Here is a 17159-nt window from a genome sequence, read left to right on the forward strand (position 1 = left end):
CCCACTTCGTCAATAAACCAGAGACCTTGGGCCTGAGTAATACTTGCCTCAAGGGTTTTTCGGTGAGGACGATGATGGTATGGGCTTGGAAACACAGATGAAATTTGCGGGCCGCAATGGCCAGCGCATAGGCTATCTTTTCTCTCTGGATATCTTGTTTCTGCTCCCTACAATATTTTACTAACATAGTAGATGGGTTGTTTGACCTGATCTGCTTCCTTTACCAATACCAAATTGACCACTTTGTCGCTTGCTGAAAGGTACAGTTCTAAAACATTGCCTTCTTCGGGCCGGGTCAACACTGGGATACTGGCGAGGTATTTTTTGAGCTCGTCAAATGCGAGTTGGCATTTTGGGTTCCACTCGAACCCTTTGCCTTTTATTGCCTTGAAGAAGGGTAGGCAACGGTTTGCTGACTTCGACATGAAACAACTCAGAGCGGCTATTCTGCTGTTTAGCCTTTGAATCTCTTTCACTTTTTAGGGAGGTCTCATATCTAGGATGGCTTTTATCTTGTTCGGGTTGGCCTCAATACCACGTCGGTTGACGATATACCCTAGGAACTTACTTGAGATGACACTGAAGACACACTTATTTGGGTTTAGTTTCATGTTAAATTGATGCAGAATTTGAAAGACAGAATGCAGATCTTGTACCAATTGATGCGAAAACTGTGTCTTGATGACCATGTCATCTACATAACATTCTATCTTTGTGCCAATTAAGGGTTGAAACATCTTATTCAGAAGCCTTTGAAAAGTTGCCCCAGCATTTTTCAGTCCGAAGGGCATAACCTTGTAGCAGTACAGGCCGAACTCGGTTATGAAGGCGGTTTTTTCCTCGTCGGCTGGGTCCATCCTGATTTGGTTGTAGCCCGAGTAGGCATCCAGGAAGCTTAGCAACTCGTGTCTCAAGGTTGCGTCCACTAGGCGATCGATCCTGGGAGGGGGAAGCAATCTTTTGGGCAAGCTCGGTTCAGGTTGGTGTAGTCGACGCACATGCGCCACTTGCCGTTTGCCTTTTTTATCAGAACAGGATTGGCCACCCAGCTCGGGTAATGAACTTCCCTTATGAAGTCTGCTACGAGGAGCTTCTCGACCTCCTCATCGACCGCCCTCCAACGTTCTGGGGCTAAGTTGTGAGTTATGAGCTTAGGGTCTATGCCCAACATTTCTGCCGCGGACCAAGCGAAAGCATCTAAGTTATTGAGTAAGAAGCGTACCAGTTCGGACTGCAAGGGTTCTTCTAGGGATGCTTCGACCTGAAGTAATCTGGCAGGGTCTTCTGCCGAGACAGAGATGGGAACAGTTTCCTCTGTTGGTGCAGCTCGCTCCTCGTTCTATTCCACAGGTCGCTCTAGTTTCTTCTGTCGAAACCTGAAGTAAATATGGTGTGTAGGAATGGCAACGGGGCAGGGGTCGTATTCCTCGTCCCCGACCCCGATTCTAAAATTAACCCCATCCCTGATCCTCGATGGGGATGGATTCCCCGTGGGGACCCAAATCAACAAAATGTTTTCAGTTAATTACATTGTAATTACGATGTAATTTTTAAAATTATTTAAAAATTTTAAGTTTAAATCTTTTGAATAGACTGACCAAACCAAAAAATCGATCCAAACTAATACAAATTGAGTGGGTCGATTTTCACAAAAGGTTAGTTGGTTTCAGCTAACCAACTCCCTAACCTAATCATGTCAATTTAGTTGGCCAAATAGCCTATGATTGAATCGAACCAACACATGAACACTCATAATTTCAACTAAATTAATAGTCTTATCTTTGGTAAATAACAATAGTTTAATCTCCAATAATTATTGAAAATTTATAACAAAAATATACAATTATTGAAAATATATTGATAATAAAAATTACAATAATTACAAAAAATTACAAAAATACAATCAGTACTAAAAATATGTTAACTTAGTCAATAAATAGTATAATGTCAAATAATCATTGAAAATACATTTATCACAAAAGACAATAACTATTAATTTTAGTATATATATAATTATATAATAAATGCAGATTAAGAGTTTAAAATTGTTATTAATAAATATTAATTTTTTTGAAAGTTATTTTCTCAAATTATTACTTGATATAAGTGAAATTAATTATTTACAATATTGTGTAAAAATATTAAGTTATTATTAATTTCAATATTATGTTATAGTTATTTTTCTACTTTTTAGATTTTTTTAATTTATTACATAATTTCTTTATTTTTACTATTTAAAATCTAATTATGTTAAATATTTTATTATTTAAAATATTTAAATACTTAAATAATATGTAAAATATTAATTATTTATTGAATTTAATTATCCATAAAACCAAAATTTATACTGTTACTACATAGTTTCATTATTAATTTTGTAATATATTACATTGTTATTAATTTCAATATTTTGTTATAATTATTTTTCTGCTTTGAAGAAATTTTGTAAATTTATTACATTTTTTTTGTTATTTTAACTCTTTAAAATCTAGTTATCATAAATATTTATTTATTTAAATTGACAAGTTGGAAAACATTTAAATTATTTAGATTGATAGTGTGGAAAATATAATTTAAATTGTTATTTCATAATTTTGTGATATATTTTGTAAAAATATAAATTTTTTTTGTGCTTTTAATAAATATTTTAAGGTTATTTTATAATTCTGTTAGAATATTTAAATAATTTTTAAACATTTTATTCCAAACTTTCTTTATATATATATATAAGTAGAAGAGAGGTTAAATAGGAATTAGAGATAATTTACAAGATAAATAAGAAATAGAGATAATTTTGGAGAAAGTGGGGGAGGTAGTTTAGAAGTAATTTTAGGAGAAGAGATTATTTAGGTTATTGGGAAAGTGCATCTCATTGGTTGTTTCAAAAATGACATGGAAAATTCTAAAATTCAAAAATTCAAAAAAGGAGAAAATTTCTTGACCGCTTTGTTTTAATATATATATATATATATATATATGCATAATTTTTTTTTGTTTTGTTATTTAACAACAAAATTTTAATAATTAATGGAGATTAAATTACTATTATTTAATTTTTTAAATTAAATTTATTGTATTTATTGTGTTTTTGTTATAAGTTATTGATTAATATTTATTATAGATTAAACTATTTTTAAAATTATACTATTTATTGACTAAGTTAATATATTTTTAGTACTTATTGTATTTTTGTAATTATTGTAATTTTCATTATCAATATATTTTCAATAATTGTGTATTTTTGCTATAAAATTTCAATAATTATTGGAGATTAAACTATTGTTATTTATCAAAGATTAGACTATTAATTTAGCTGAAATTATGAGTGTTCATGAGTTGGTTCAGTTTGGACGTAGGTTATTTGAACAACCAAATTGACCTGGTCAAGTTAGGGAGTTGGTCAACTAAAACCGACTAACCTTTTGTGAAAATCTACCCACTCAAATTGTATCAATTTGGGTCAATTTTTTTATTTCGTTAGTCGGTTCAAAAGATTTAAACTTAAAAATTAAATTAAATTTTAAAAATTATAGGTGCAATTATTAAAAAATAAATTTAAAAATTAGATTTATGATATAAAAGATTTTAGACAGAAAAATGGGAAAATTCCCACTTTTCCATATTAAAAATTATATTTAAAAATTAAATATTAATATATATCTAATGAGGGCGGGTTTGGCCCTCCAATGGTATTGTGACACATGGCACATTGGAACAACTAGGTGACACTCGGAACCACTTAGGCAACAACTTGCCTTAGCCAAGTTGATGGTGTCCCACCTGGCGGCTTGGCCCAGGTGCCGACCTAGTGGCCTTGCCCAGGCGCTGACCTGGCGGCCTAGCACGGGCGCCGACCTGGCGGCTTGGCCTAGGCGCGAATTGGCGGCCTGGCACGGGCGCCGACCTGGCAACCTGACCTAGGCACGACCTGGCGGCCTGGCATAGGCCCCGACCTGGTGGCCTGGCATAGGCGCCGGCCTAGCGGCCTAGCACGGGCGTTGACCTGGCGGCCTGGCCCAGGCGCGAACTGGCGGCCTAACATAGGTACCGAACTGGCGGCCTGGCATAGGTGCCGACTTGGCGATCTACGAGATGTGCTTGCCGACAAATTCGACATGCATATCCTAACACTCCTACGATCCTTGGAAGTTGGCCCACGTGCCGAACGATCCGAAGGGTGTCAACGTGCATGGCAGTTGCCTCAGGGAATCTCGGACCACTTAGACAACTTCACAGAAATCTTAGATGCAGTCCGTGAAGCCCACACCAAACCTATATAAAGGCACCAACCCCAATGGCATAGGGGGGCAAGTAAGCATATTCTAGGTCTCATACTTTGTGATTAGCTCGTAGTCTACTATGATAGTACTGACTTAAGCATCGGAGCAACCTCGCCGGGTTAGCCACCCCAGGTCTTTAACATTGGTTCCTCGTAGGTCCCTAAAGAACTACGATCTCAACAATCAATCCAACTCGCCACCAACTAGCTCGGCACCTACTAGGCAGCTCGACACTCTGGTCAACTCGGTAGTTACTTGGCAGCTCAACACCTAATAGTCAGCTTGACTCTCTGGTCAACTCATCATCTAATAGGCAGCTTGGCCCTCTGGTAAGCTCAACAACTAATAGGTAGCTCGACACCTAACAGGTAGCTTGGCCCTCTAGTCAACTCGTCACCTAATAGGCAGCTCGGCCTCTGGTCAGCTCAACAACTAATAGGCAGCTTGGCCCTCTGGTCAGCTCGACACCTAATAGGCAGCTCGCCACCTAACCTACCAAGCTCGGCCTAGTCAGCTCCTCACCTAATCTGCCTAGCTTGGCCCAGTTAGTTCGGCATCTAACCTGCCTAGCTCGGCCCAGTTAACTTGGCACCTAATCTGCCCCCATCTTGGCCTGGTCAGCTCGACATCCAGGTCCTCATCCAACAAAAGTTCACTTCAGCCTTTGAGTCATCGACCACTTGGAAGCAAACCAAATGACGAGGTACTTAGCACAAAAAATTGATACATCACCAAAAATTGATTCATCAATATCCATGGTTAAGTCGTTCGATTTTGGTAAGTTTACAAATGGCCAAAGTGAAACTGATCCAACTTGGTCGAATTGGAAATTTTTTGAACCAAAGCCAACCTAAAATACTAGAAAATCAACCAACTCGGGTTGACTTAATCGGGTTGGTCGGTTTCATTAGTTTGATGATTAAACCTAACTGAAATTAATTATTGTTATTTTTATATTATAAAAATTTTATTAAAGGTAGTATATAAAATATGAACAATTATTAATTATTTAAAAGTTGAAAATATAAAACAATACTCTTTTGTGTTTCTATTAGGGTCATTTACTAAAATGCACCTCTAGAGATGGCAATTTTCCCCATCCCCGACGAGGACCCGATTTTCCCGACCCGATGGGGCCGAGGGTGCAAATTGTTTTGGTGGGCCCAAGAGTGGAGACAGGGATTAATAGCCAACCCCGACCCCAATTCTATCTATCTATCTATCTATCTATCTATCTATCCATACCCTGTTGCCATTCCTACACACCGTATAGTTTTACATATTTACTTAAACCTAATAGTTTTTATTTTACTAAAACATCCCATATATTTTACAACTTATTTACTTAACCAACCTTTCATTACGAAATATTTGTTTTGCCATTAAACCCATAATTTTTTATTCCAAAAATACCTTTAACACACTTTTTTGTATAAAAAATAAAATTGACCAAAAATAACCAACAGAGTAGTTGCCCATGTCTTATTAAGGGTAAAAATGATATTTTATTTTTATTTTATTTTAATTAAATTTATTTAAATGAACATTAGATCAACACTATCATTTTCCACTACCATCTAATAGAAGATTGATTAAACCCATTGCAAATTATAAGTGATGTTTTAATAAAATGCTAAATATAGGATAGATTTTAATAAATCCATGAAACTACAAGGGATATTTTAATAAAATTCTATTATTTTAATAAATCCATGAAGCAAAATAAAATAACCACCACTTCAAATGAATGAGAAAATATGATGTGGTCTCCATTTTATGTGAGAAAGAATTGAGATAGGAGATTAGGAGGAAGTTGGTACCCCTTTTTGCATCATTTTTTGGATGCAAAATTTGCACTACTAGTAACTGCAAAAGAGACTAAAAGCACAAATTTTGTATCAAGTTAGAATGCAAATCATGATTAAAAAAAAAAAAAAATCAAAATCGAACCTGGATACAGGCCGATACGCTGGTAGGGCATATTAGTCTGTATTGGTGCTTTTTTGTGTTTTATTTAATTTTTTTTCAAAAGCGGTTGAGAAGGATCGATTTAAGTCCCGATTATCCTTTGAACTATGGCCTGACCCGATACGCCCCTACAAGGAATGTATCGGGAAGGCCCCAACACAATACGTAACGATATTTTTAACCTTGTTTGCATCTGATTAAGATTTTCACTGCAACCGAATGCAGCCTAAGATACGAAACCAAAAATGAAACAAATTGAAAGAAGAGAATAAAGCTTCGCTTTCTTATTTCAATCTTTACCTGAATTCTAATCCATTGTGCCTTTATAAACCTGCCATTGTCCTTATTTTGTCAAAGCAATGCAATCTATTGGATGTTAAAATTGATAAATGGTGTTACATCAGATAATCAAAGTCGTATTTGAGTAAAAGAAATTGTACATCATGAAACTGCAGAAAGAACCCAAATTAATTGATGATGCAATAAGATGCATGTTAATTAGATAGACGTTTTCTTATCCCAATTAACTAGTTTTAAATGAATGGATTTGTTAGTTTAAATATTATACCAAGGAAGAGTCTTCTAGAAGTTTGATAATGAAACTCTTTGCACAAGCATCCAATCTCCAATCTCTCTCTCTCTGAAAGCACCGAGTTAATGATAAAAGAGGGCTTAGATTGTAATGAAACTAGGGTCTGAAGAGGTCCATGTATGTTCAGTTCTAGGCCCTGTTATTGTGGAGTCCAAATGTCCAACATTGGATTCTGGTCCAGAATCCAGATATGAATATATGATATTTGATATGGGTTCCGACCTGGCCTACCAATTTGGCAATATCTTCTAGAACACAACAAGCTAATGAACCTCAATGGTCAATGCAATAAAATATATGGAAAATTTTGAAGATCTTCCCGCAACATTCTTCATCATCTCTAGATTTTATGTTAAGCTTAATTACATGTTAACAAACGAGAAAAAAATAACATAATGCCTAATAAAAGTTGAAGAATAAGCGGTTACCATCAGCATCAACTGATCAAATGATGCTCTACTTCCCAAGAGAGGCTGCTGCTTCTTTCCCTTTTCATTTCTTTCTCTTTAGAAGCAGTTGCTCAAAAGCTAGATGAACGAGGATTTGCTATTGTGGGCTAGGTGGTCATATTGACATTCAGACGCTGAACTCAGATTCATTCGACCCACCCATTTAAGGTTTCGAGATACTGATGTTCAGAACAGATGGTGAACTTGACCCATCCCCTCTTCTCAATATACTTGAGACCAGGCTGCATGGCACATCCAACCAGAAAAGCAATCAAGCATATAGCCATGGTCCTAAGAGAAGCAAGAGCTAAAATCAAACAGATTAATATAGTTGGAGGAGTACACAACATTACGGCTCCTGTCCTTCTGCTGGAATTAGTCGATTTGAATCGAAAATAAATTGAAAACAATTGCAAATATTAGATGAAATTGTTGCATTTGAATTTAGGCATAGCTAAATGTCCTTTTTTCTGTTCGATGAGGCTAGAAGCCGATGGGTCTCAATCCTAAAAGTATTTGAGTCTAGTGCCCCCACTATTGAAGCTTCTATTAAGACTTCCACACCATCTTAGATATTCCTAGGTAGCCCTATATCTCTACCTTTCCCTTCCTTGGAGGATTATCGGATCAAGAAAATATGATGTGCATATCTGATCGAATTTGAATCAGCCCCTAATTTGATATGCTATTAAACTATCTATCTATTTTATATTATACTATATTACTACTAGCGGGCACTTGTGCCAATGCACGGGATTTATTAAGCTAAAACTAAATAATAGAAATGGTCATTTATTAAAATACCCGTTATACTTTCATGGATTTATTAAAATCTACCATATAGTTAAAGTTTTACTAAAAACCACTTATAATTTGCAATGAATTTAATCAATATTATATTAAATGAGAGTGGAAAATGACAATGTTGACTCTAATGTTCATTTAAATAAATTTAATCAAAAGAAAATAAAAATAAAATACCATTTTTACCCTTTATAAGACACGAGCAGCCACTTTATTGGCTATATTTGGTTAATTTTGTTTTCTGTACAAAATAATAGTGTTAATGGTATTTTTGGAATAAAAAATCATAGGCCAAATGGTATTATGGGATGTTTTAATAAAACGAAAACTATAAGGTAGGTTTAAGTAAATATGTAAAACTATAAGACGTGTTCTAGTAAATGACCCTGATAGAATCACATGAGAGTATACAATTGTTTTATATTTTCAAAATTTTAAATAATTAATAATTATTCATATTTTATATACTACTTTTAATAATTTTTTTTTGTAATACAAAAATAATAATAATTAATTTTAGTTAGGTTTATTCATCAAACTGATGAAACTGACCAACCCAATCAACTCGAATTGAGTTGGTCGGTTTTCTAGTATTTTAGGTTGGCTTTGGTTAAAAAATATCCCAATTCGACCAAGTTTGATCAATTTTACTTTGGCCATTTGTAAACCAATCAAAATATGAAAAAGTGGGAAATTTCCCATATTTCTTAGTCTAAAATGTTTTATATCAAAAATTTAATTTTTAAATTAATTTTTTAATAATTACACTATAATTTTTATGTTTAAATCTTTTGAATTGATTAACCAAACCAAAAAATTGACCCAAACTGATAAAACTTGAGTGGGTCAATTTTTACAAAAGTTCAGTCGGTTTCAACTAACAAACTCCCCAACCTAACCAAGTCAATTTGGTTGGCCAAATAGCCTATGACCGAACTGAATCAACTCATGAACACTAATAATTTCAGCTAAATTAATAGTCTCATCTCTCATAAATAACAATAGTTTAATCTCCAATATTTATTGAAAATTTATAGCGAAAATACACAATTATTGAAAATATATTGATAATGAAAAAAATACAATAAGTACTAAAAATATATTAACTTAGTCAATAAATAGTATAATCTCAAATAATAGTTTAATCTCTAATAAATATTAATCAATAAGTTATAACAAAAATGCAATAAATACAATAAGTACTATAAATTAAATTTAAAAATTTCACTAATAAAAATTTAATTTTAGTATATATAATTATATAATAAATACAAATTAAGAGTTTAAAATTATTATTAATAAATATTAATTTTTTAAAGTTATTTTCTCAAATTGTTACTTGATATAAGTGAAATTATTTATTTACAATATTATGTAAAAATATTAAATTATTCTTAATTTCAATATTATGTTATAATTATTTTTCTACTTTTCAGAAATTTTTAAATTTATTACATAATTTCTTTATTTTAAGTTTTTAAAGTCTAGTTATGTTAAATATTTTTTTATTTAAAATACCCAACTCTTTAAATAATTAATAATATGTAAAATATTTAAATTTTAAAATATTAGTTATTTATGGAATTTAATTATCCATAAAATCATAGTTTATACTATTATTACATAATTTTATTATTAATTTCAATATTATGTTATAATTATTTTCCTGCTTTAAAGATTTTTTTTAATTTATTACATAATTTCGTTATTTTATTTATTCAAAATCTACTTATGATAAATATCTAGTTATTTAAATATTTAAATAATGTATAAAATATTTAAAAATTTTATTTGAATTTTATTTATTTAAAGATATTACATACTATTAAATGTTTGAAAAACATTTAAATCGATGATACAGAAAAAAAAACATAATTTAAATTGTTAGTACATTATTTTGTGATATATTTTGTAAAAATATAAAATTATATATTAGATAATTTCGTTATTTTAGCTATTTAAAATATGGTTATGATAAATATTTAGTTATTTAAATATTTAAATAATCTATAAAATATTTAAAATTTTGTGTTTATTTAAATTTTATTTATTTAAAGCTATTACATATTATTAAATATTTGAAAAGCATTTAAATTGATAATCCGGAAAAACATAGTTTAAATTGTTAGTACATAATTTCGTGATATATATATCGTAAAAATATATATTTTTTTGTTTTTAATAAATATTTTAAAGCTATTATATAGTTTTGTTAGAATATTTAAATAATTTCTAAATTTTTTAATCCAAACTTTCTTCAGATAGATATAGATAAAAAGTAGGGGAGAGCATAAATATAATTAAAGATAATTTAGGAGATAAATGTTAGCTTTTTCCCTTATATTATGTAATGTTAACTTTTCAATTAATAATATATTTTAAACTAAAATTTCATACTCTACTCAAATCTCAAAAAAATTTTCACGTTTCGAAAAAAAAGTCTCGAAGATTTGAGAATTCTCAATTGCCAAAAAGTTTAAGACTTATAGTTCTTTTTGACTCTTTTCACTTTCATGGTAGAACCGTAAAATATGAAAAGAAAATTTCCCAAACCCTAAAGAACTAAAATTTTCCCTCTTCTCCTCTTCTTCTTTTACTTATTTTGTCTCTTTGCCTCTTTAATACAGTCGCTTCCTCACCAAAATAACCAAGAGATTTCATTCATTTGTCAAAATGGTAAGTCTTGGTTTGTCTTTTCTTCTTTTCACTCTTTTTTTTTTTTTTTTTAATTTTATTTGGGAGTTCCGGGTATGGGTAACCAATTGCTTAGCCTCAAACTATAACAAAAATAGATTTCAAGAGGTGGCAATTCATGGATACTGAAGCACTAAGATACATGGACAAACTGAAGAGAATTTCTTGATAGATACAAGAGTTCTGCTCCTTTTTTTTTTGAGAAATCCAAAACCTTTTCCTTCTCTTAAATTTCTTTGGAGAACCTTTTTCTTATTTTGGGATGATATTTAAAATTTACCATGACTTTTTTACATTTTTCTTAAATTTATCATGATTTTTTTTTAACTTCCACATAGCCCCATGTGAGTTAATTTTTATTATTGAAAAGTCACCTTCCATCAAACCGCTAGTGATCATTAGGCTCAGAAAGAGTACAAATGCAAATATGTACAGTACAAATACATGCAAAATAATACAAAATATAAGGTTTTGCACTCTACAAATTTGCACCATTTTCAAATGCAGCCTAAGTTTTTCATAGCCAATCGGATTCAAATTTAATTTGGATGTGGGATAACCCTTTTTGGATATAGATTCAATCCGTTTGCATCCCTAATATCTCTCTTTTTCCTTTTGAGCTTGGGCTAACCCGATCAAAGCCCAAGTTGCACTCTGTAGTAGTGGTTTGTAGGGTTATGGGGTGTTTATTGAAATAGAGCTAGAAGATAATAAAACCACTAATGTCTTAAAAAAAATCAAAATCAAATTAATTAGGATATCTTGTCCAATTGGAGAGAACACAGTAAAAACCACAAGTTCTTTTAACGGTTAGGATTTGATCTACCACAAACTAAGGTATCTACAGCAGGTTAAATAACCGATTCAGAGTGAACATGCCAGAGATGACTGATACGTACACCTGGGGCCAACGCCCTGTCTATGGATCATTGGCATGTTCATTCTTAATTAGTTATGTAGCCTGCTGTATATGCCTTTGCTTGTAGCAGATCTGGAATGCAAAAAGTAGTGGCTGTATATAGATGAAACAATAATTATAATTTATAAAAGAGAGACAAGACTACTGCATTGACGGCTGTGCAAGGAATTGTTAATAACGCTACACATCCACCAATCAAATTCGGTTTAGCTGAACACAATGACTATGTAGTGGGCTGTGGAATAGGGCATTATGGTTGGTTCCACATATACCTCGTAATTGGGTTGAGTGGGTTGGGTTAAAACACTTAGGGTCAATTTCAATTCTAGTTGAATTTTGGGTTGTTGGCAAATGCTAGACCTTAGCCCTAAATGTTCGGGTTAGGATTGACCCATAGGTCAATTTGGTCATCCCTAATATATAATTGAAATTAAAAAAAATAAATAAAAATACATGAAAACACCAAAAATAAAGGAATTAATCTTAAAATTTCAAACATAAAATAAAAAACTTGAGCATTCAACAATTTAAAGAGTAAATGACTAAATAGTAAAGATTAAAGAGTGAAAACTTTTAACAATACATAAATAGTTCCAATTAGACTTGACAATCGGGTCAGCAGGTTGACCCAACCCAACCCAACTTTTTGGGTTGGGTCATTCTCGAATTCAAGTAGATAAGTATGAGACCCTAACCCTGTTTTGTCAGGTTGGGTTTAGGTTGGGTCAAGATACTTTTTGGGTCAATTCAAGTCTGGTTGAATTTCTGGTTGGTCGGCAAATGCTAGACCCTAACCCTAAATGTTCAGGTTAGGGTTGACCCACGGGTCCCTAAAATATAATTGGAATTTTTAAAAATAAAGAAAAAAAATACATGAAAAATACCAAAATTAAAGAAATTAACCTTAAAATTCCAAACATAAAATAAAAAAACATGAACATTCAACAATTTAAGGAGTAAAGATTAAAGAGTGGAAACTTCCTACAATACATAAATAGTCCCAATTAGACCTAACAATCAGGTCAGCATGTTGACCCATGACCCAACCAACCTGATTTTTTGGGTTGGGTTGGGTCATTCTGAAATTCAAATATCTAAATATGAAACTCTAACCTTGTTTTGTCGGATTGGGTTGGGTTGGGTTCATGGGTAAGGTCAACTTTCTGCTAGGTCTAGTTCCACAGCCAATTGAACAGCTATTGCATTCAACTGATTCTAAATTCCACAAGGCATGAGAGGTGAGGGATTGGAATAATTGTGGGTTGTGTTATTGGTTGTTAATAATGTCCCTCATATGCAAGAGTCCAGATCTAATGGGCACAACATTGTAAGTACATTCAATGAGCACTTAATAAATATTCCTACTGTATAAAAGTTGTTTTTAATCTTTTCTAGGGTAGGCTAGAGGTATTTTAACAAGGCCTATGTATATTCCACTACCCCTCAGAAGTTTTTATCGATTCCCCTGATGTATTTATCCCCACCCCCGTCCCCTGTAAACACCATTCCCTAGTGAATTTGGAATTTCTCCCCTCTTTGACACTGACCCCCGAATTGTATGAACCCATTACAATTTCTGAGGGGGACTGAACCATGAAAACCCCTTTTATCAACTCAGATTTGCTAAAACAGCATCAAAGTCCTGCACTGAAATAATTAAAATCAAAGCCTTTGATTTGTTGTCATGGGCTCACTTTGAATCAGATGAAACGACTTCTTGGTTAGGCCATTGCAATACATCTAAGGCCATGATTTTCTGTTTAGCCCTGTGCTACGACATTATTGTAGCAAAAGTAAACTCGCATTTTAAGGGATAGGTGTAAAAAAAATTTCTAAGTGCTTAACCCTTAGTCAATGTAGTCACCATGTGTGCCTACCTGATCCGGACTACACCTGTCATGCACACAAAGTAAGAGATTAGAGTCATTATTATTGGTTAAACAACCCCTAACAGAGTCATCAAGTGAAGTTTATATGGACTCCATAAAAGGCGCAAGCTGCGCAATCATTTCTCAAAACAAGGGTTTCAAACCCGAAGAAAAATTAAGGTCCTACTCCATTAAAAACTTCATGATTCATGATATTACGAAAATGCTGTCATTTCTTCATGGCAATTCAAATTTTGATTACTTCTATTTTGCAGAATTTCAGCAACTCAAACATATACAGAAATTGAATCTTCAGGATAACTACATCACAAGCAGTTCTCATCTTTGCCGGGGCTACATGCATTTTCTTTCTTATCTAGATCTATATGAAAATAATCTCCAAGGGAACATCCCACCATGCTTAAGCAACACGAGTTCCCTCAAAATCTAGATATCTCTAGTAATGAATTAAATGGAAGTGTTCCGTCTTCCTTTCTGGGTAACTTGACTTCAATTGAATTCCTCCTACTTTCACACAATGGTTTCCAAGGTCGGGTCCCATTTTTCATGTTTACCAACCTCTCTAAACTTACTCATCTAGATCTTTAACATAATCTTCTTTTGGAAGTGGAAACAGAATCCCCAACTTGGTCTCCAACTTTTCAATTGGATGGACTACGCTTAGCTTCTTGTAACCTCAACAAACATGGTGGCAATAGAATTCCAAGCTTCATCTCCACCCAATATTACTTCAAAGAACTCACATGTGGGTAGCATCCCTACTTGGTTGTTCTTTAATCTTTCTTCGATTTTGAGTTTAAATAACAATAACTTCACTGGTCCATTCCCTCAGCTTGATGGTAACAGAACTGGCCTGCTTTCTTCACTTGACATTTTAAAAAATTTCTTTTACGGGCCATTCCCCACAAACCTGCACAGAAATTTTGCCAATTTGGTAACATTTTTAGCATACAATGCTTACTTTGAAGGCCTCATCCCTCCATCCTATGGAGAAATGGATCAACTACAGCATTTGGATCTGTCTAACAATTTCTTACATGGAGAGATTCCACATAGTTTAGCAAGAAACGCCACCAGGTTGGAGTACTTGGACTTGTCAAATGACAGCTTGCAAGGTGAAATGTTCCCAGAAGACTGCAACATGCCAAATTTGAAATGGTTGTATCTAATCAGAATAGCTTCACAGGATCAATCCCACATTGCTTGTCCAACTCCTCTTCGTTACTAGTCCTTGACATTGGGCATAACAATTTGTCGGGAAAGGTATCAGTTCAATTGCCAGTCCTTCCTTCTTTGAGAGCTCTCCTCCTTGCAAAAAATCATTTCCAAGGTCCCATTCCAAGACAATTGTGTCGAATGCAAAACAATGGTTTACTAAATCTTTCTAACAACAGTCTTTTAGGGACCATTCCTTCTTGCTTAAACAATGTTACTTTTTTAAGGGGAGAGATTTCTAATTATCATCCATTTGAAACATACACTGAGCTTATTGAATTCAAGATCAAGGGTGCAACATATTATAACAGTGGTGTAGCGCTGCAACTTTTATATGGAATAGATCTCTTAGGCAACCAGTTGATAGGTCAAATTCCTTTAGATATTGGAGATCTTAGATACCTCCAATCACTGAACATGTCATATAACCTTCTTACAGGTCATATTCCTGCCTCCTTGGCTAACATGTTTGAGTTAGAGAACTTAGATCTTTCCCACAACAAGCTAGCAAGGAAAATTCCGCCTGAGATGATGCAATTGATCTCTCTCTCTCAACATTTACTGTTGCCTTCGATATTCTATCAGGAAAGGTTCCATGGAAAGGAATACCATTTGAAGCATTGGATGAAAAAAGACACCGTGGAGAACCATTATAAACAAGCTGCAATGACGTGACAGGAGAAAAATCTGGAATCAGCGACAATCCTGCTATTGTTCACTTGAATGTGGCTATCTCACTTATTTTGTGCAGTTTTGTTCTTGTTTCCTTGGGAAATTAGGAACTGTTGAAGTTTGATATCCTATATTGGATATATATTAATTACACTCTCTAACAAAACCTGCAAGCCTGTAAGGGCTCTGGTGGGACCAGCAATTACTTTTTTTCCTGGAAGACGTAGACCCGACACCCGTGTAAGGTTTCTGTATCCTCTAATTAGTTGTATAGAAATCTTGATGTTCAGAACAAATGGTGAACTTGACCCATCCCTTCTTCTCAACATAGTTAAGACCAGGTTGCATAGCACATCCAACTAGAAAAGCAATTAGGCATATAGCCATTGTCCTAAGAGAGGTAAGAGCTAAAACCAAACAGATTAATATGAGAGTAGAATCCCACCAGAGGCATGGAACAAGGTACCAAGTAAAGGGGTTCCATAACGAGACCTTCTACCAAATAACTCAGGAAGCATCCCACGCTCATCCATCCCTCGAAGCTGGAAAGAACTATTGCTCATAACAGCCACACACATTCCCATACTAGAGAATGCAGTAGCACATTGGACCCACAATCTCAACCAGACCCCACCTACCATTTCGGCAATGTCTGAGAAATAGCCATCAAACTATGAATCACGACAGAGTGGAATAGCTCTGGTACCAATTAGAAGAGGGAAGAAGTAGCCAAATACAACCAAGATAAGAACATAAAAGAGAGCCTTGGGCAGAGCTCTACTTGGGTTGTCAACTTCTCCTATGAATACTAATCGAATCCCAATAGTTCATATTCCAAAACAAAGTATTCAAGTAGAGATGCCAATCCACACTGTGCAAGTCTACCACTAGCCATCTTGAGGGTTGGATGGCAATGAGTCCCATAACCAGAAAAGATGGCTATCTAGCCTAATATTGTTAGACCCTTGTAGTTCATGTATGTGAGAAGCAAATTCAAGAACAACACTACTGGAATCCTAGGCCAACACCCAGATAAAACCGGGAGAGCTGATTCAAGATAGTCCATGAACAAAACTGGGTATAGAGCATTGTCAATGACCTCACTCAGCCATTTTATCCAACCTTGCTGGAAACCCCAAAAGGGCACTAATTCTGCTGAAACCCAAACTACAAAGCCTCCCTTTTCTGGAAACATGGTACCCATCTTTGCAGTGATTAGAGTCTCAGGAATACTCCATATAAATGAAAAAACCAGAAATCCAATTAGGGCTAGAAGGGGACCAGCCACCTGGACACTGTCCTCAACACCAAAAGGGCCTTTTGATACCTCATAGGAGATGAGAAATACAAGAGGTAAAACTGAAACCTTCTTCAAGTTATCCAAATTGGGATCAGATCCCTTACCAATGTTCACGTACTCTACATCATTGTGCTCTGCCATTGCAAATTTGCAATAGAAGTCTGTCTGTTCACTTTAGTCTTCAATTTTTGCACACAAGACTAAAACTTAGAATATCCCCTCTTAATTATTTTTCCCTACAAACCTTATAAAAAGCTTAGATAAATAATGAAACAACTCATTTAGAGCAAAAAACAAACAAGTTGACACTATGATACCTTGAGACAATGTTGCTTGCACAATGACGACAATATCTTCTTGTCTTAAGTCAATTTAGA

The 17159-nt window shown here is 33.9% G+C and overlaps 1 pseudogene; it reads right to left on the reverse strand.

Annotated features, from left to right (window-relative positions):
• Window positions 1-15904: 15904 nt before the first annotated feature.
• Window positions 15905-16923, reverse strand: LOC148879451 (putative polyamine transporter At1g31830 pseudogene; annotated as a pseudogene).
• Between the last annotated feature and the right edge of the window lie 236 nt (window positions 16924-17159).

This window comes from Nelumbo lutea, chromosome 1, assembly GCF_056320005.1.
Source record: "Nelumbo lutea isolate HS-2025 chromosome 1, American lotus-T2T, whole genome shotgun sequence".
Taxonomy (NCBI): Eukaryota; Viridiplantae; Streptophyta; class Magnoliopsida; order Proteales; family Nelumbonaceae; genus Nelumbo; species Nelumbo lutea.